The sequence below is a fragment of the Plutella xylostella genome, chromosome Z, assembly GCF_932276165.1.
Source record: "Plutella xylostella chromosome Z, ilPluXylo3.1, whole genome shotgun sequence".
In the NCBI taxonomy this organism is placed as follows: Eukaryota; Metazoa; Arthropoda; class Insecta; order Lepidoptera; family Plutellidae; genus Plutella; species Plutella xylostella.
In genome coordinates, this window is record NC_064012.1 from 7408926 (window position 1) to 7428706 (window position 19781).

Consider the following 19781-nt stretch of genomic DNA (forward strand, 5'->3'; position numbering starts at 1 on the left):
GTATCGTTTTATATTAAAATAGAGCCAATAGATAGTACTATGATGAATGTAAGCTTGTTAAACTTGATAGTATCTACTTACATGTGAAAATATATCTCATCCATCATTCCATCGTGTTTTCGTTCAATATGCTCTATACAACCGAACAAAATCCACCCACCCATGTCGTTAAGTGATGATAATAGTCTAATAAACTTAATAAACACCCACAAATCACTAGCAAATCAAAAATAAATAGCATTTAGAAAATTTTGTTGTAACTGTCAGCCTTTGTTTGGCTCATTGTTTCATTTGTTTCATTGTATGGCACAGAGAACTGACGTAAACAGGCGCCAGAGCAAAAAGGACAAAAATCCTGTACAGCTTAACGTTTCTCTCTCACGCTTAATGTAGCTAAGCGTCTCTTTTTCGCAATGTCTCAAATGTCACGATTGCCCTGTGTTATTTATAAAGAACTAAGCATAGACTAGACTAGAATATTATAACTAGAGATAGACGGGTATGTTCGCGCCTTTTTTAAGCTAAGCTCATAGTTACGCCATCTAGTAGTAATAGTTTGGCAAAAAAAATATTGAAAACCTTCGGTAGGCTTAATTCAAGCCCGTAGTTTGATGAGATTTTCATAAATTACCTACAATAGGCATAAGTAACTCACGTGGTAGTGTACCTATGCTTATTGTTAGTAATTTGTGAAAATCTCTAAGACGTAAGTTAATAATGCCAGTCAAAATAAAAATACTCAATAAAGACAGTATCGTTTTATTTACCACTGTTATAAAAGAAAACAACAACATGGGAGTGCTATATTATAGGAACTTTACAACATATCTTAAAATGGTAAATAATTCCCCAATTGTCACAAAAAAGTTATGAACTTATGACGCATATACAGCTCTTAAAGCATCCATTATTACCCCAATTTTCAAGGTTGGAGAAAGTAACAAAGTTAGTAACTACAGACCTATATCTGTTCTGCCTGCTATCTCTAAAATAATTGAAAAACCGCTTAACGTTCGGTTATTAAATTATCTCAGCAAGTTTAATATTTTGTCTCCTTCACAATATGGTTTTCTACGAGGTAAATCAACAGAAGATGCTATAACTGACTTAACCCTCTACTGCATGAATTATTAAGGGATTGAGATAAAAAATATTTTTTACTTGAATATCGTTTAATAAGGAATAAGAACAACATTTTTAAGTAAAAAAAAATTTAGCTACTTTATTTTAGAAAAAAAAATTAGGAGTCAGAAATGGCTTCGTATGCACTGGTACTTGGTATATCCATGCCATTTATGGCTTCCCATGCACTACATAGACAGATATCAGTTTTTGTGAAAATATTTCATATAATTAATTTTCTGATTAGACATACCAAAACTATAAACTTTTCATAATTGGATTGAAAAATGGTTAATTCTGTTTGTTTTTATCAAATTCTAACACAGCTAAAGCAGGTCCTCATCTGTACAGGTACAGTTTAACGTTTATTTTGGGATGGTCCAGGAGATTCGTGTCTACCTGTAAGATTGTCTGTTCTGCTAGCATTTGATAACATTGAGGAGTCTCCCTTGCCATCTATCCTGGGATATGGTAGCTAGACTACTGCAGGAGGCAAATAAATACTATCACAATTCCTGAATTGCTTTATTACAGCTCTTTTTTCGGATCAGCAATTTATCAGTGACAAATTATTATTAAATCAGAACATATATATATATATTTACATAATACAAGTAAATTTAGTTAATTATTAAATTATAAAATAAGTCATTAGTGAAATTACGTAAGGAGTCAACATCAGGTATTGTATTTTTTTAGGTATAAATAAGCGAAGTATTTGTTCTGAAAAGATAGGTTAAAAATCTAGTTAGTATGTACGAGTGCCTAGGAAGCCATTTCTGGCACAAATATTATAGCCTCAACGCATAGGAAGCCAGAAATGGCTTTCTCAGATAATTGAGAAAATAAGATATATAAAACTAATAATAATTAATTAATTGACAAGTTCCAGAAAATATAAGGTATGCACAAAAGGAAAACATTTTTTTTACTACCAACAACGTACTTTTTATATTTTTTGCAGAATTTCAAAGTTTCATAAAAATCACATTCACAGAAAGCAATCATTGCACCTGGGATAAGTTGCGATTATATTCGCAGATGACACATACCATGGACAAAAAAAATATGTTTATATAAACAAGGAAGTGACTAAAAGTATAGCGATATCATTTTTTAAATATTTTTTTTGCTTGGGGTAGAATAAAATATTAAATTCCAAGAGCCATTTATGGCTTCGTATGAAGTAAAGGGGCACTTTGGACACAGAACAATTAAATGCCGGCTACAGATGTTTAGGAGTATTTTTGGACCTCAAAAAAGCTTTCGATACCGTCTCTATCTCCATCCTTGAAAATAAATTAGAATCAATTGGTATAAGAGACACACCACTTATGCTCTTAAAAAATTATCTCTCAGATCGGAAACAAAAAGTTAAATTAGGCAATTATATCAGTGATGACGTCCGAGTGTCATATGGTGTCCCACAGGGCAGCGTTTTAGGACCTACATTATTCTTGATCTACATCAACGACCTATGTAATATGAAAATTAACAAAGCAAAAGTTTTTGTAATATGAAAATTGTAACTGTCCCAAGTTGGAGAAAGTTTGACAAATAAAGTACATTGGAGTTATTCTAGATGACAAACTATTATGGCCCCCTCACCTAGATCAAGTAGCATGTAGGACAAGAAAGCTCAGCTGGATATTCAGGGCACTGGGGCACATTGCACCACCCTATTCACCGAAATTAAAAAACACCACAATATAGGTACTTGGCTTTGGTGCAATCTGTCCTAGTGTACTGTATTCCAGTCTAGGGTGGAGCAGGAAAGACTAAATTCTTGGACTTAGAAAGAGACCAGCGTGGCCTTTTAAAAATAATGTATTTAAAAAAAGGTTCCCAACTATTATTCTTTACAAACTATGCAATCGCCTATCTGTGAGAAAACTGTACATTCTCCAAATTGTCCTTAAAAAACACAAAATATTCATTTTGATGCAAAAATATTAACAAAGAGAAAAAAATACCACTTGGCAACCATTCCTAAATATCACTATTAATAATAATTATCATATCAATTATTAAATAATAATTATCACTATTACCATTTCCGAATCCTCACCACGATCACAATGGCTTCAAGAGACTCCGATCAAAAACTACCCATGTTCACCAAGTGCGACATAGACCTCCCGGACAACTCATGCGATGATGGCAACCTAGGGTATGAGGAGACTCTGGTGTCCAGTCACCCTGCAGCCTCATCCGTAATCCCCGCCCCCGCTCCCACCAAGAAGGCCAAACCAACCAAGAAACCTCAAGATCCCCCGATAACCACCTTTCAACGAGCTTGGGTGGAGATGAAACTTAATTGTGTAGACCCAAAGACATCACTTAACGTAGTAAAAACCATGAAAGCTGAGGTGTTAAGTGCACTTGTTAATTCTAACTTGCTTCCGTCTGATTTGACAGACAAACTCGAGATGCAGTGGGACATCCTTGGCCCGGATCAGGTAACAATGTTCTTGAACTTGTTCTTGACAAAAAGAGACGACCGTACTGCCATCGTTGAGGGGGGTGCTGGTTATTTTCTGGAGGGAATGATTGCCGCTAGTCAAACCCATACAAAGATTCAATTACTTGAAGCAGCAGAATCCTTCGCCCTAGTCAAGACTGATTTAGATCTGACGGTGAAATCCCTAGCTGCAACAAGAACCTCCATGTCTGAGTCCGAAGATAGTTGGAGAGCTCAATCTTCTCTGATATCAAATTACTCATGTCAACTAGAGAGCATGCTTAAAACGACGGTGTCAAATTTAGAGACTCACCAACTAAGGGTCAATCAAGAGACACATGTACCAACCTCCCAGCCACCTCCCACCGTACATGGAAATCTGATGTATGTGAAAGTAAAGGACAAGGTCACCATATGCGCACTCCCGGACACCCCACAAGACGAGACCATTGCTGCCAAGCAAATTCAACATCTAATGGATAGGATGCCCAGTCCGGACGAGTTGATTCCGTTTGATCCCGTCTTCTTAATGGAAGAGTTCCAAACAACCTACCAAACCCAAAAGACATCCGCCATCAAGGCCTTCAACATGGTTCTCACCAATCTGAGGATCAAATCACTGATCCCCGAGAAGAAGTGATTGATTAAGAAAAAAAAAAAAAAAAAAATTCCTAAAACAAACACTATTTTTGTTATTGCTGAAAAGGCTTGTAACTTCGAAGACACAGAATATTTATTAAATCGCATACAATAACATAATAAATACTGCTTAAATCATAATAATACTTACACACACACACACATATGCACACACACACACACAAACATACCTACTAACTATACCTATTTAAACCCCTAACTCCACACCAGTAACTGTTGGCAACACCCACATTAATATTTAAAAACCTAAGTGGGCATTTCCGCTTCCTGTTGCTCTCTTCTTCCATCTTGGTGTAACCTAATGTGTGTACAGTAAATTAAACAGTTTTTATTAATATTTACAAGTCGTGTTTGAAGTCATCCTCTACCACAAATCTACTCAGGACCGAACTCAATCCAGCTAACAGTCTACATCTATCGTTTACAACATGGTCCTTCGAACAATAGTTCAGGACTGAAGAGATTTGATACAGCCCCGGCCGCCATAATCTGAAGCAACGCCAAAGACGTGAGCTCACGCTGCCGAGGCATTCCGAGGAAGAAACAACGCGACGCACGTTCGTATAAAACCTGTGACGTCACCACATCTACATCTGCACCATTCCATTCCCGTTGTCTACAATAGGTAGCCATCTTTTCTTTGGTTACCATGGTACGTACTACTACGGTTTTTTTTAAAGGAAACACGTATTTCGTATCAATACAATAAACTTTATATTATACAGAAGAAATCACACATAGAAGAAAAAAACGAAACGAACGTTTCCTCACAATGAGAGGCACCTCATTTGAAAGAGGAGAATGACTTCTACAAAATACAATCTTCACAAAAACCGAATTCGTGCGCCCCATTTGTAAACCCAACCCGAGTCCGTTACAATTTCTAGTATTTTCTTTGCATACTATATAATATTTGTTGGTAAAATAAATTTTCAATAACTTGCAACACCATATGATTTGTTATGATATGGTACCTCGTAATTTTTACTTAAAACTTATACTAAAACCTCCTTACAGTATTAAAATTGGTATCGTTTTATATTAAAATAGAGCCAATAGATAGTACTATGATGAATGTAAGCTTGTTAAACTTGATAGTATCTACTTACATGTGAAAATATATCTCATCCATCATTCCATCGTGTTTTCGTTCAATATGCTCTATACAACCGAACAAAATCCACCCACCCATGTCACACACTCGTTAAGTGATGATAATAGTCTAATAAACTTAATAAACACCCACAAATCACTAGCAAATCAAAAATAAATAGCATTTAGAAAATTTTGTTGTAACTGTCAGCCTTTGTTTGGCTCATTGTTTCATTTGTTTCATTGTATGGCACAGAGAACTGACGTAAACAGGCGCCAGAGCAAAAAGGACAAAAATCCTGTACAGCTTAACGTTTCTCTCTCACGCTTAATGTAGCTAAGCGTCTCTTTTTCGCAATGTCTCAAATGTCACGATTGCCCTGTGTTATTTATAAAGAACTAAGCATAGACTAGACTAGAATATTATAACTAGAGATAGACGGGTATGTTCGCGCCTTTTTTAAGCTAAGCTCATAGTTACGCCATCTAGTAGTAATAGTTTGGCAAAAAAAATATTGAAAACCTTCGGTAGGCTTAATTCAAGCCCGTAGTTTGATGAGATTTTCATAAATTACCTACAATAGGCATAAGTAACTCACGTGGTAGTGTACCTATGCTTATTGTTAGTAATTTGTGAAAATCTCTAAGACGTAAGTTAATAATGCCAGTCAAAATAAAAATACTCAATAAAGACAGTATCGTTTTATTTACCACTGTTATAAAAGAAAACAACAACATGGGAGTGCTATATTATAGGAACTTTACAACATATCTTAAAATGGTAAATAATTCCCCAATTGTCACAAAAAAGTTATGAACTTATGACGTATATACAGCTCTTAAAGCATCCATTATTACCCCAATTTTCAAGGTTGGAGAAAGTAACAAAGTTAGTAACTACAGACCTATATCTGTTCTGCCTGCTATCTCTAAAATAATTGAAAAACCGCTTAACGTTCGGTTATTAAATTATCTCAGCAAGTTTAATATTTTGTCTCCTTCACAATATGGTTTTCTACGAGGTAAATCAACAGAAGATGCTATAACTGACTTAACCCTCTACTGCATGAATTATTAAGGGATTGAGATAAAAAATATTTTTTACTTGAATATCGTTTAATAAGGAATAAGAACAACATTTTTAAGTAAAAAAAAATTTAGCTACTTTATTTTAGAAAAAAAAATTAGGAGTCAGAAATGGCTTCGTATGCACTGGTACTTGGTATATCCATGCCATTTATGGCTTCCCATGCACTACATAGACAGATATCAGTTTTTGTGAAAATATTTCATATAATTAATTTTCTGATTAGACATACCAAAACTATAAACTTTTCATAATTGGATTGAAAAATGGTTAATTCTGTTTGTTTCTATCAAATTCTAACACAGCTAAAGCAGGTCCTCATCTGTACAGGTACAGTTTAACGTTTATTTTGGGATGGTCCAGGAGATTCGTGTCTACCTGTAAGATTGTCTGTTCTGCTAGCATTTGATAACATTGAGGAGTCTCCCTTGCCATCTATCCTGGGATATGGTAGCTAGACTACTGCAGGAGGCAAATAAATACTATCACAATTCCTGAATTGCTTTATTACAGCTCTTTTTTCGGATCAGCAATTTATCAGTGACAAATTATTATTAAATCAGAACATATATATATATTTACATAATACAAGTAAATTTAGTTAATTATTAAATTATAAAATAAGTCATTAGTGAAATTACGTAAGGAGTCAACATCAGGTATTGTATTTTTTTAGGTATAAATAAGCGAAGTATTTGTTCTGAAAAGATAGGTTAAAAATCTAGTTAGTATGTACGAGTGCCTAGGAAGCCATTTCTGGCACAAATATTATAGCCTCAACGCATAGGAAGCCAGAAATGGCTTTCTCAGATAATTGAGAAAATAAGATATATAAAACTAATAATAATTAATTAATTGACAAGTTCCAGAAAATATAAGGTATGCACAAAAGGAAAACATTTTTTTTACTACCAACAACGTACTTTTTATATTTTTTGCAGAATTTCAAAGTTTCATAAAAATCACATTCACAGAAAGCAATCATTGCACCTGGGATAAGTTGCGATTATATTCGCAGATGACACATACCATGGACAAAAAAAATATGTTTATATAAACAAGGAAGTGACTAAAAGTATAGCGATATCATTTTTTAAATATTTTTTTTGCTTGGGGTAGAATAAAATATTAAATTCCAAGAGCCATTTATGGCTTCGTATGAAGTAAAGGGGCACTTTGGACACAGAACAATTAAATGCCGGCTACAGATGTTTAGGAGTATTTTTGGACCTCAAAAAAGCTTTCGATACCGTCTCTATCTCCATCCTTGAAAATAAATTAGAATCAATTGGTATAAGAGACACACCACTTATGCTCTTAAAAAATTATCTCTCAGATCGGAAACAAAAAGTTAAATAAGGCAATTATATCAGTGATGACGTCCGAGTGTCATATGGTGTCCCACAGGGCAGCGTTTTAGGACCTACATTATTCTTGATCTACATCAACGACCTATGTAATATGAAAATTAACAAAGCAAAAGTTTTTGTAATATGAAAATTGTAACTGTCCCAAGTTGGAGAAAGTTTGACAAATAAAGTACATTGGAGTTATTCTAGATGACAAACTATTATGGCCCCCTCACCTAGATCAAGTAGCATGTAGGACAAGAAAGCTCAGCTGGATATTCAGGGCACTGGGGCACATTGCACCACCCTATTCACCGAAATTAAAAAACACCACAATATAGGTACTTGGCTTTGGTGCAATCTGTCCTAGTGTACTGTATTCCAGTCTAGGGTGGAGCAGGAAAGACTAAATTCTTGGACATAGAAAGAGACCAGCGTGGCCTTTTAAAAATAATGTATTTAAAAAAAGGTTCCCAACTATTATTCTTTACAAACTATGCAATCGCCTATCTGTGAGAAAACTGTACATTCTCCAAATTGTCCTTAAAAAACACAAAATATTCATTTTGATGCAAAAATATTAACAAAGAGAAAAAAATACCACTTGGCAACCATTCCTAAATATCACTATTAATAATAATTATCATATCAATTATTAAATAATAATTATCACTATTACCATTTCCGAATCCTCACCACGATCACAATGGCTTCAAGAGACTCCGATCAAAAACTACCCATGTTCACCAAGTGCGACATAGACCTCCCGGACAACTCATGCGATGATGGCAACCTAGGGTATGAGGAGACTCTGGTGTCCAGTCACCCTGCAGCCTCATCCGTAATCCCCGCCCCCGCTCCCACCAAGAAGGCCAAACCAACCAAGAAACCTCAAGATCCCCCGATAACCACCTTTCAACGAGCTTGGGTGGAGATGAAACTTAATTGTGTAGACCCAAAGACATCACTTAACGTAGTAAAAACCATGAAAGCTGAGGTGTTAAGTGCACTTGTTAATTCTAACTTGCTTCCGTCTGATTTGACAGACAAACTCGAGATGCAGTGGGACATCCTTGGCCCGGATCAGGTAACAATGTTCTTGAACTTGTTCTTGACAAAAAGAGACGACCGTACTGCCATCGTTGAGGGGGGTGCTGGTTATTTTCTGGAGGGAATGATTGCCGCTAGTCAAACCCATACAAAGATTCAATTACTTGAAGCAGCAGAATCCTTCGCCCTAGTCAAGACTGATTTAGATCTGACGGTGAAATCCCTAGCTGCAACAAGAACCTCCATGTCTGAGTCCGAAGATAGTTGGAGAGCTCAATCTTCTCTGATATCAAATTACTCATGTCAACTAGAGAGCATGCTTAAAACGACGGTGTCAAATTTAGAGACTCACCAACTAAGGGTCAATCAAGAGACACATGTACCAACCTCCCAGCCACCTCCCACCGTACATGGAAATCTGATGTATATGAAAGTAAAGGACAAGGTCACCATATGCGCACTCCCGGACACCCCACAAGACGAGACCATTGCTGCCAAGCAAATTCAACATCTAATGGATAGGATGCCCAGTCCGGACGAGTTGATTCCGTTTGATCCCGTCTTCTTAATGGAAGAGTTCCAAACAACCTACCAAACCCAAAAGACATCCGGCATCAAGGCCTTCAACATGGTTCTCACCAATCTGAGGATCAAATCACTGATCCCCGAGAAGAAGTGATTGATTAAGAAAAAAAAAAAAAAAAAATTCCTAAAACAAACACTATTTTTGTTATTGCTGAAAAGGCTTGTAACTTCGAAGACACAGAATATTTATTAAATCGCATACAATAACATAATAAATACTGCTTAAATCATAATAATACTTACACACACACACACATATGCACACACACACACACAAACATACCTACTAACTATACCTATTTAAACCCCTAACTCCACACCAGTAACTGTTGGCAACACCCACATTAATATTTAAAAACCTAAGTGGGCATTTCCGCTTCCTGTTGCTCTCTTCTTCCATCTTGGTGTAACCTAATGTGTGTGTACAGTAAATTAAACAGTTTTTATTAATATTTACAAGTCGTGTTTGAAGTCATCCTCTACCACAAATCTACTCAGGACCGAACTCAATCCAGCTAACAGTCTACATCTATCGTTTACAACATGGTCCTTCGAACAATAGTTCAGGACTGAAGAGATTTGATACAGCCCCGGCCGCCATAATCTGAAGCAACGCCAAAGACGTGAGCTCACGCTGCCGAGGCATTCCGAGGAAGAAACAACGCGACGCACGTTCGTATAAAACCTGTGACGTCACCACATCTACATCTGCACCATTCCATTCCCGTTGTCTACAATAGGTAGCCATCTTTTCTTTGGTTACCATGGTACGTACTACTACGGTTTTTTTTAAAGGAAACACGTATTTCGTATCAATACAATAAACTTTATATTATACAGAAGAAATCACACATAGAAGAAAAAAACGAAACGAACGTTTCCTCACAATGAGAGGCACCTCATTTGAAAGAGGAGAATGACTTCTACAAAATACAATCTTCACAAAAACCGAATTCGTGCGCCCCATTTGTAAACCCAACCCGAGTCCGTTACAATTTCTAGTATTTTCTTTGCATACTATATAATATTTGTTGGTAAAATAAATTTTCAATAACTTGCAACACCATATGATTTGTTATGATATGGTACCTCGTAATTTTTACTTAAAACTGATACTAAAACCTCCTTACAGTATTAAAATTGGTATCGTTTTATATTAAAATAGAGCCAATAGATAGTACTATGATGAATGTAAGCTTGTTAAACTTGATAGTATCTACTTACATGTGAAAATATATCTCATCCATCATTCCATCGTGTTTTCGTTCAATATGCTCTATACAACCGAACAAAATCCACCCACCCATGTCACACACTCGTTAAGTGATGATAATAGTCTAATAAACTTAATAAACACCCACAAATCACTAGCAAATCAAAAATAAATAGCATTTAGAAAATTTGGTTGTAACTGTCAGCCTTTGTTTGGCTCATTGTTTCATTTGTTTAATTGTATGGCACAGAGAACTGACGTAAACAGGCGCCAGAGCAAAAAGGACAAAAATCCTGTACAGCTTAACGTTTCTCTCTCACGCTTAATGTAGCTAAGCGTCTCTTTTTCGCAATGTCTCAAATGTCACGATTGCCCTGTGTTATTTATAAAGAACTAAGCATAGACTAGACTAGAATATTATAACTAGAGATAGACGGGTATGTTCGCGCCTTTTTTAAGCTAAGCTCATAGTTACGCCATCTAGTAGTAATAGTTTGGCAAAAAAAATATTGAAAACCTTCGGTAGGCTTAATTCAAGCCCGTAGTTTGATGAGATTTTCATAAATTACCTACAATAGGCATAAGTAACTCACGTGGTAGTGTACCTATGCTTATTGTTAGTAATTTGTGAAAATCTCTAAGACGTAAGTTAATAATGCCAGTCAAAATAAAAATACTCAATAAAGACAGTATCGTTTTATTTACCACTGTTATAAAAGAAAACAACAACATGGGAGTGCTATATTATAGGAACTTTACAACATATCTTAAAATGGTAAATAATTCCCCAATTGTCACAAAAAAGTTATGAACTTATGACGCATATACAGCTCTTAAAGCATCCATTATTACCCCAATTTTCAAGGTTGGAGAAAGTAACAAAGTTAGTAACTACAGACCTATATCTGTTCTGCCTGCTATCTCTAAAATAATTGAAAAACCGCTTAACGTTCGGTTATTAAATTATCTCAGCAAGTTTAATATTTTGTCTCCTTCACAATATGGTTTTCTACGAGGTAAATCAACAGAAGATGCTATAACTGACTTAACCCTCTACTGCATGAATTATTAAGGGATTGAGATAAAAAATATTTTTTACTTGAATATCGTTTAATAAGGAATAAGAACAACATTTTTAAGTAAAAAAAAATTTAGCTACTTTATTTTAGAAAAAAAAATTAGGAGCCAGAAATGGCTTCGTATGCACTGGTACTTGGTATATCCATGCCATTTATGGCTTCCCATGCACTACATAGACAGATATCAGTTTTTGTGAAAATATTTCATATAATTAATTTTCTGATTAGACATACCAAAACTATAAACTTTTCATAATTGGATTGAAAAATGGTTAATTCTGTTTGTTTCTATCAAATTCTAACACAGCTAAAGCAGGTCCTCATCTGTACAGGTACAGTTTAACGTTTATTTTGGGATGGTCCAGGAGATTCGTGTCTACCTGTAAGATTGTCTGTTCTGCTAGCATTTGATAACATTGAGGAGTCTCCCTTGCCATCTATCCTGGGATATGGTAGCTAGACTACTGCAGGAGGCAAATAAATACTATCACAATTCCTGAATTGCTTTATTACAGCTCTTTTTTCGGATCAGCAATTTATCAGTGACAAATTATTATTAAATCAGAACATATATATATATTTACATAATACAAGTAAATTTAGTTAATTATTAAATTATAAAATAAGTCATTAGTGAAATTACGTAAGGAGTCAACATCAGGTATTGTATTTTTTTAGGTATAAATAAGCGAAGTATTTGTTCTGAAAAGATAGGTTAAAAATCTAGTTAGTATGTACGAGTGCCTAGGAAGCCATTTCTGGCACAAATATTATAGCCTCAACGCATAGGAAGCCAGAAATGGCTTTCTCAGATAATTGAGAAAATAAGATATATAAAACTAATAATAATTAATTAATTGACAAGTTCCAGAAAATATAAGGTATGCACAAAAGGAAAACATTTTTTTTACTACCAACAACGTACTTTTTATATTTTTTGCAGAATTTCAAAGTTTCATAAAAATCACATTCACAGAAAGCAATCATTGCACCTGGGATAAGTTGCGATTATATTCGCAGATGACACATACCATGGACAAAAAAAATATGTTTATATAAACAAGGAAGTGACTAAAAGTATAGCGATATCATTTTTTAAATATTTTTTTTGCTTGGGGTAGAATAAAATATTAAATTCCAAGAGCCATTTATGGCTTCGTATGAAGTAAAGGGGCACTTTGGACACAGAACAATTAAATGCCGGCTACAGATGTTTAGGAGTATTTTTGGACCTCAAAAAAGCTTTCGATACCGTCTCTATCTCCATCCTTGAAAATAAATTAGAATCAATTGGTATAAGAGACACACCACTTATGCTCTTAAAAAATTATCTCTCAGATCGGAAACAAAAAGTTAAATTAGGCAATTATATCAGTGATGACGTCCGAGTGTCATATGGTGTCCCACAGGGCAGCGTTTTAGGACCTACATTATTCTTGATCTACATCAACGACCTATGTAATATGAAAATTAACAAAGCAAAAGTTTTTGTAATATGAAAATTGTAACTGTCCCAAGTTGGAGAAAGTTTGACAAATAAAGTACATTGGAGTTATTCTAGATGACAAACTATTATGGCCCCCTCACCTAGATCAAGTAGCATGTAGGACAAGAAAGCTCAGCTGGATATTCAGGGCACTGGGGCACATTGCACCACCCTATTCACCGAAATTAAAAAACACCACAATATAGGTACTTGGCTTTGGTGCAATCTGTCCTAGTATACTGTATTCCAGTCTAGGGTGGAGCAGGAAAGACTAAATTCTTGGACTTAGAAAGAGACCAGCGTGGCCTTTTAAAAATAATGTATTTAAAAAAAGGTTCCCAACTATTATTCTTTACAAACTATGCAATCGCCTATCTGTGAGAAAACTGTACATTCTCCAAATTGTCCTTAAAAAACACAAAATATTCATTTTGATGCAAAAATATTAACAAAGAGAAAAAAATACCACTTGGCAACCATTCCTAAATATCACTATTAATAATAATTATCATATCAATTATTAAATAATAATTATCACTATTACCATTTCCGAATCCTCACCACGATCACAATGGCTTCAAGAGACTCCGATCAAAAACTACCCATGTTCACCAAGTGCGACATAGACCTCCCGGACAACTCATGCGATGATGGCAACCTAGGGTATGAGGAGACTCTGGTGTCCAGTCACCCTGCAGCCTCATCCGTAATCCCCGCCCCCGCTCCCACCAAGAAGGCCAAACCAACCAAGAAACCTCAAGATCCCCCGATAACCACCTTTCAACGAGCTTGGGTGGAGATGAAACTTAATTGTGTAGACCCAAAGACATCACTTAACGTAGTAAAAACCATGAAAGCTGAGGTGTTAAGTGCACTTGTTAATTCTAACTTGCTTCCGTCTGATTTGACAGACAAACTCGAGATGCAGTGGGACATCCTTGGCCCGGATCAGGTAACAATGTTCTTGAACTTGTTCTTGACAAAAAGAGACGACCGTACTGCCATCGTTGAGGGGGGTGCTGGTTATTTTCTGGAGGGAATGATTGCCGCTAGTCAAACCCATACAAAGATTCAATTACTTGAAGCAGCAGAATCCTTCGCCCTAGTCAAGACTGATTTAGATCTGACGGTGAAATCCCTAGCTGCAACAAGAACCTCCATGTCTGAGTCCGAAGATAGTTGGAGAGCTCAATCTTCTCTGATATCAAATTACTCATGTCAACTAGAGAGCATGCTTAAAACGACGGTGTCAAATTTAGAGACTCACCAACTAAGGGTCAATCAAGAGACACATGTACCAACCTCCCAGCCACCTCCCACCGTACATGGAAATCTGATGTATGTGAAAGTAAAGGACAAGGTCACCATATGCGCACTCCCGGACACCCCACAAGACGAGACCATTGCTGCCAAGCAAATTCAACATCTAATGGATAGGATGCCCAGTCCGGACGAGTTGATTCCGTTTGATCCCGTCTTCTTAATGGAAGAGTTCCAAACAACCTACCAAACCCAAAAGACATCCGCCATCAAGGCCTTCAACATGGTTCTCACCAATCTGAGGATCAAATCACTGATCCCCGAGAAGAAGTGATTGATTAAGAAAAAAAAAAAAAAAAAAATTCCTAAAACAAACACTATTTTTGTTATTGCTGAAAAGGCTTGTAACTTCGAAGACACAGAATATTTATTAAATCGCATACAATAACATAATAAATACTGCTTAAATCATAATAATACTTACACACACACACACATATGCACACACACACACACAAACATACCTACTAACTATACCTATTTAAACCCCTAACTCCACACCAGTAACTGTTGGCAACACCCACATTAATATTTAAAAACCTAAGTGGGCATTTCCGCTTCCTGTTGCTCTCTTCTTCCATCTTGGTGTAACCTAATGTGTGTGTACAGTAAATTAAACAGTTTTTATTAATATTTACAAGTCGTGTTTGAAGTCATCCTCTACCACAAATCTACTCAGGACCGAACTCAATCCAGCTAACAGTCTACATCTATCGTTTACAACATGGTCCTTCGAACAATAGTTCAGGACTGAAGAGATTTGATACAGCCCCGGCCGCCATAATCTGAAGCAACGCCAAAGACGTGAGCTCACGCTGCCGAGGCATTCCGAGGAAGAAACAACGCGACGCACGTTCGTATAAAACCTGTGACGTCACCACATCTACATCTGCACCATTCCATTCCCGTTGTCTACAATAGGTAGCCATCTTTTCTTTGGTTACCATGGTACGTACTACTACGGTTTTTTTTAAAGGAAACACGTATTTCGTATCAATACAATAAACTTTATATTATACAGAAGAAATCACACATAGAAGAAAAAAACGAAACGAACGTTTCCTCACAATGAGAGGCACCTCATTTGAAAGAGGAGAATGACTTCTACAAAATACAATCTTCACAAAAACCGAATTCGTGCGCCCCATTTGTAAACCCAACCCGAGTCCGTTACAATTTCTAGTATTTTCTTTGCATACTATATAATATTTGTTGGTAAAATAAATTTTCAATAACTTGCAACACCATATGATTTGTTATGATATGGTACCTCGTAATTTTTACTTAAAACTGATACTAAAACCTCCTTACAGTATTAAAATTGGTATCGTTTTATATTAAAATAGAGCCAATAGATAGTACTATGATGAATGTAAGCTTGTTAAACTTGATAGTATCTACTTACATGTGAAAATATATCTCATCCATCATTCCATCGTGTTTTCGTTCAATATGCTCTATACAACCGAACAAAATCCACCCACCCATGTCACACACTCGTTAAGTGATGATAATAGTCTAATAAACTTAATAAACACCCACAAATCACTAGCAAATCAAAAATAAATAGCATTTAGAAAATTTTGTTGTAACTGTCAGCCTTTGTTTGGCTCATTGTTTCATTTGTTTCATTGTATGGCACAGAGAACTGACGTAAACAGGCGCCAGAGCAAAAAGGACAAAAATCCTGTACAGCTTAACGTTTCTCTCTCACGCTTAATGTAGCTAAGCGTCTCTTTTTCGCAATGTCTCAAATATCACGATTGCCCTGTGTTATTTATAAAGAACTAAGCATAGACTAGACTAGAATATTATAACTAGAGATAGACGGGTATGTTCGCGCCTTTTTTAAGCTAAGCTCATAGTTACGCCATCTAGTAGTAATAGTTTGGCAAAAAAAATATTGAAAACCTTCGGTAGGCTTAATTCAAGCCCGTAGTTTGATGAGATTTTCATAAATTACCTACAATAGGCATAAGTAACTCACGTGGTAGTGTACCTATGCTTATTGTTAGTAATTTGTGAAAATCTCTAAGACGTAAGTTAATAATGCCAGTCAAAATAAAAATACTCAATAAAGACAGTATCGTTTTATTTACCACTGTTATAAAAGAAAACAACAACATGGGAGTGCTATATTATAGGAACTTTACAACATATCTTAAAATGGTAAATAATTCCCCAATTGTCACAAAAAAGTTATGAACTTATGACGCATATACAGCTCTTAAAGCATCCATTATTACCCCAATTTTCAAGGTTGGAGAAAGTAACAAAGTTAGTAACTACAGACCTATATCTGTTCTGCCTGCTATCTCTAAAATAATTGAAAAACCGCTTAACGTTCGGTTATTAAATTATCTCAGCAAGTTTAATATTTTGTCTCCTTCACAATATGGTTTTCTACGAGGTAAATCAACAGAAGATGCTATAACTGACTTAACCCTCTACTGCATGAATTATTAAGGGATTGAGATAAAAAATATTTTTTACTTGAATATCGTTTAATAAGGAATAAGAACAACATTTTTAAGTAAAAAAAAATTTAGCTACTTTATTTTAGAAAAAAAAATTAGGAGCCAGAAATGGCTTCGTATGCACTGGTACTTGGTATATCCATGCCATTTATGGCTTCCCATGCACTACATAGACAGATATCAGTTTTTGTGAAAATATTTCATATAATTAATTTTCTGATTAGACATACCAAAACTATAAACTTTTCATAATTGGATTGAAAAATGGTTAATTCTGTTTGTTTCTATCAAATTCTAACACAGCTAAAGCAGGTCCTCATCTGTACAGGTACAGTTTAACGTTTATTTTGGGATGGTCCAGGAGATTCGTGTCTACCTGTAAGATTGTCTGTTCTGCTAGCATTTGATAACATTGAGGAGTCTCCCTTGCCATCTATCCTGGGATATGGTAGCTAGACTACTGCAGGAGGCAAATAAATACTATCACAATTCCTGAATTGCTTTATTACAGCTCTTTTTTCGGATCAGCAATTTATCAGTGACAAATTATTATTAAATCAGAACATATATATATATATATATTTACATAATACAAGTAAATTTAGTTAATTATTAAATTATAAAATAAGTCATTAGTGAAATTACGTAAGGAGTCAACATCAGGTATTGTATTTTTTTAGGTATAAATAAGCGAAGTATTTGTTCTGAAAAGATAGGTTAAAAATCTAGTTAGTATGTACGAGTGCCTAGGAAGCCATTTCTGGCACAAATATTATAGCCTCAACGCATAGGAAGCCAGAAATGGCTTTCTCAGATAATTGAGAAAATAAGATATATAAAACTAATAATAATTAATTAATTGACAAGTTCCAGAAAATATAAGGTATGCACAAAAGGAAAACATTTTTTTTACTACCAACAACGTACTTTTTATATTTTTTGCAGAATTTCAAAGTTTCATAAAAATCACATTCACAGAAAGCAATCATTGCACCTGGGATAAGTTGCGATTATATTCGCAGATGACACATACCATGGACAAAAAAAATATGTTTATATAAACAAGGAAGTGACTAAAAGTATAGCGATATCATTTTTTAAATATTTTTTTTGCTTGGGGTAGAATAAAATATTAAATTCCAAGAGCCATTTATGGCTTCGTATGAAGTAAAGGGGCACTTTGGACACAGAACAATTAAATGCCGGCTACAGATGTTTAGGAGTATTTTTGGACCTCAAAAAAGCTTTCGATACCGTCTCTATCTCCATCCTTGAAAATAAATTAGAATCAATTGGTATAAGAGACACACCACTTATGCTCTTAAAAAATTATCTCTCAGATCGGAAACAAAAAGTTAAATTAGGCAATTATATCAGTGATGACGTCCGAGTGTCATATGGTGTCCCACAGGGCAGCGTTTTAGGACCTACATTATTCTTGATCTACATCAACGACCTATGTAATATGAAAATTAACAAAGCAAAAGTTTTTGTAATATGAAAATTGTAACTGTCCCAAGTTGGAGAAAGTTTGACAAATAAAGTACATTGGAGTTATTCTAGATGACAAACTATTATGGCCCCCTCACCTAGATCAAGTAGCATGTAGGACAAGAAAGCTCAGCTGGATATTCAGGGCACTGGGGCACATTGCACCACCCTATTCACCGAAATTAAAAAACACCACAATATAGGTACTTGGCTTTGGTGCAATCTGTCCTAGTGTACTGTATTCCAGTCTAGGGTGGAGCAGGAAAGACTAAATTCTTGGACTTAGAAAGAGACCAGCGTGGCCTTTTAAAAATAATGTATTTAAAAAAAGGTTCCCAACTATTATTCTTTACAAACTATGCAATCGCCTATCTGTGAGAAAACTGTACATTCTCCAAATTGTCCTTAAAAAACACAAAATATTCATTTTGATGCAAAAATATTAACAAAGAGAAAAAAATACCACTTGGCAACCATTCCTAAATATCACTATTAATAATAATTATCATATCAATTATTAAATAATAATTATCACTATTACCATTTCCGAATCCTCACCACGATCACAATGGCTTCAAGAGACTCCGATCAAAAACTACCCATGTTCACCAAGTGCGACATAGACCTCCCGGACAACTCATGCGATGATGGCAACCTAGGGTATGAGGAGACTCTGGTGTCCAGTCACCCTGCAGCCTCATCCGTAATCCCCGCCCCCGCTCCCACCAAGAAGGCCAAACCAACCAAGAAACCTCAAGATCCCCCGATAACCACCTTTCAACGAGCTTGGGTGGAGATGAAACTTAATTGTGTAGACCCAAAGACATCACTTAACGTAGTAAAAACCATGAAAGCTGAGGTGTTAAGTGCACTTGTTAATTCTAACTTGCTTCCGTCTGATTTGACAGACAAACTCGAGATGCAGTGGGACATCCTTGGCCCGGATCAGGTAACAATGTTCTTGAACTTGTTCTTGACAAAAAGAGACGACCGTACTGCCATCGTTGAGGGGGGTGCTGGTTATTTTCTGGAGGGAATGATTGCCGCTAGTCAAACCCATACAAAGATTCAATTACTTGAAGCAGCAGAATCCTTCGCCCTAGTCAAGACTGATTTAGATCTGACGGTGAAATCCCTAGCTGCAACAAGAACCTCCATGTCTGAGTCCGAAGATAGTTGGAGAGCTCAATCTTCTCTGATATCAAATTACTCATGTCAACTAGAGAGCATGCTTAAAACGACGGTGTCAAATTTAGAGACTCACCAACTAAGGGTCAATCAAGAGACACATGTACCAACCTCCCAGCCA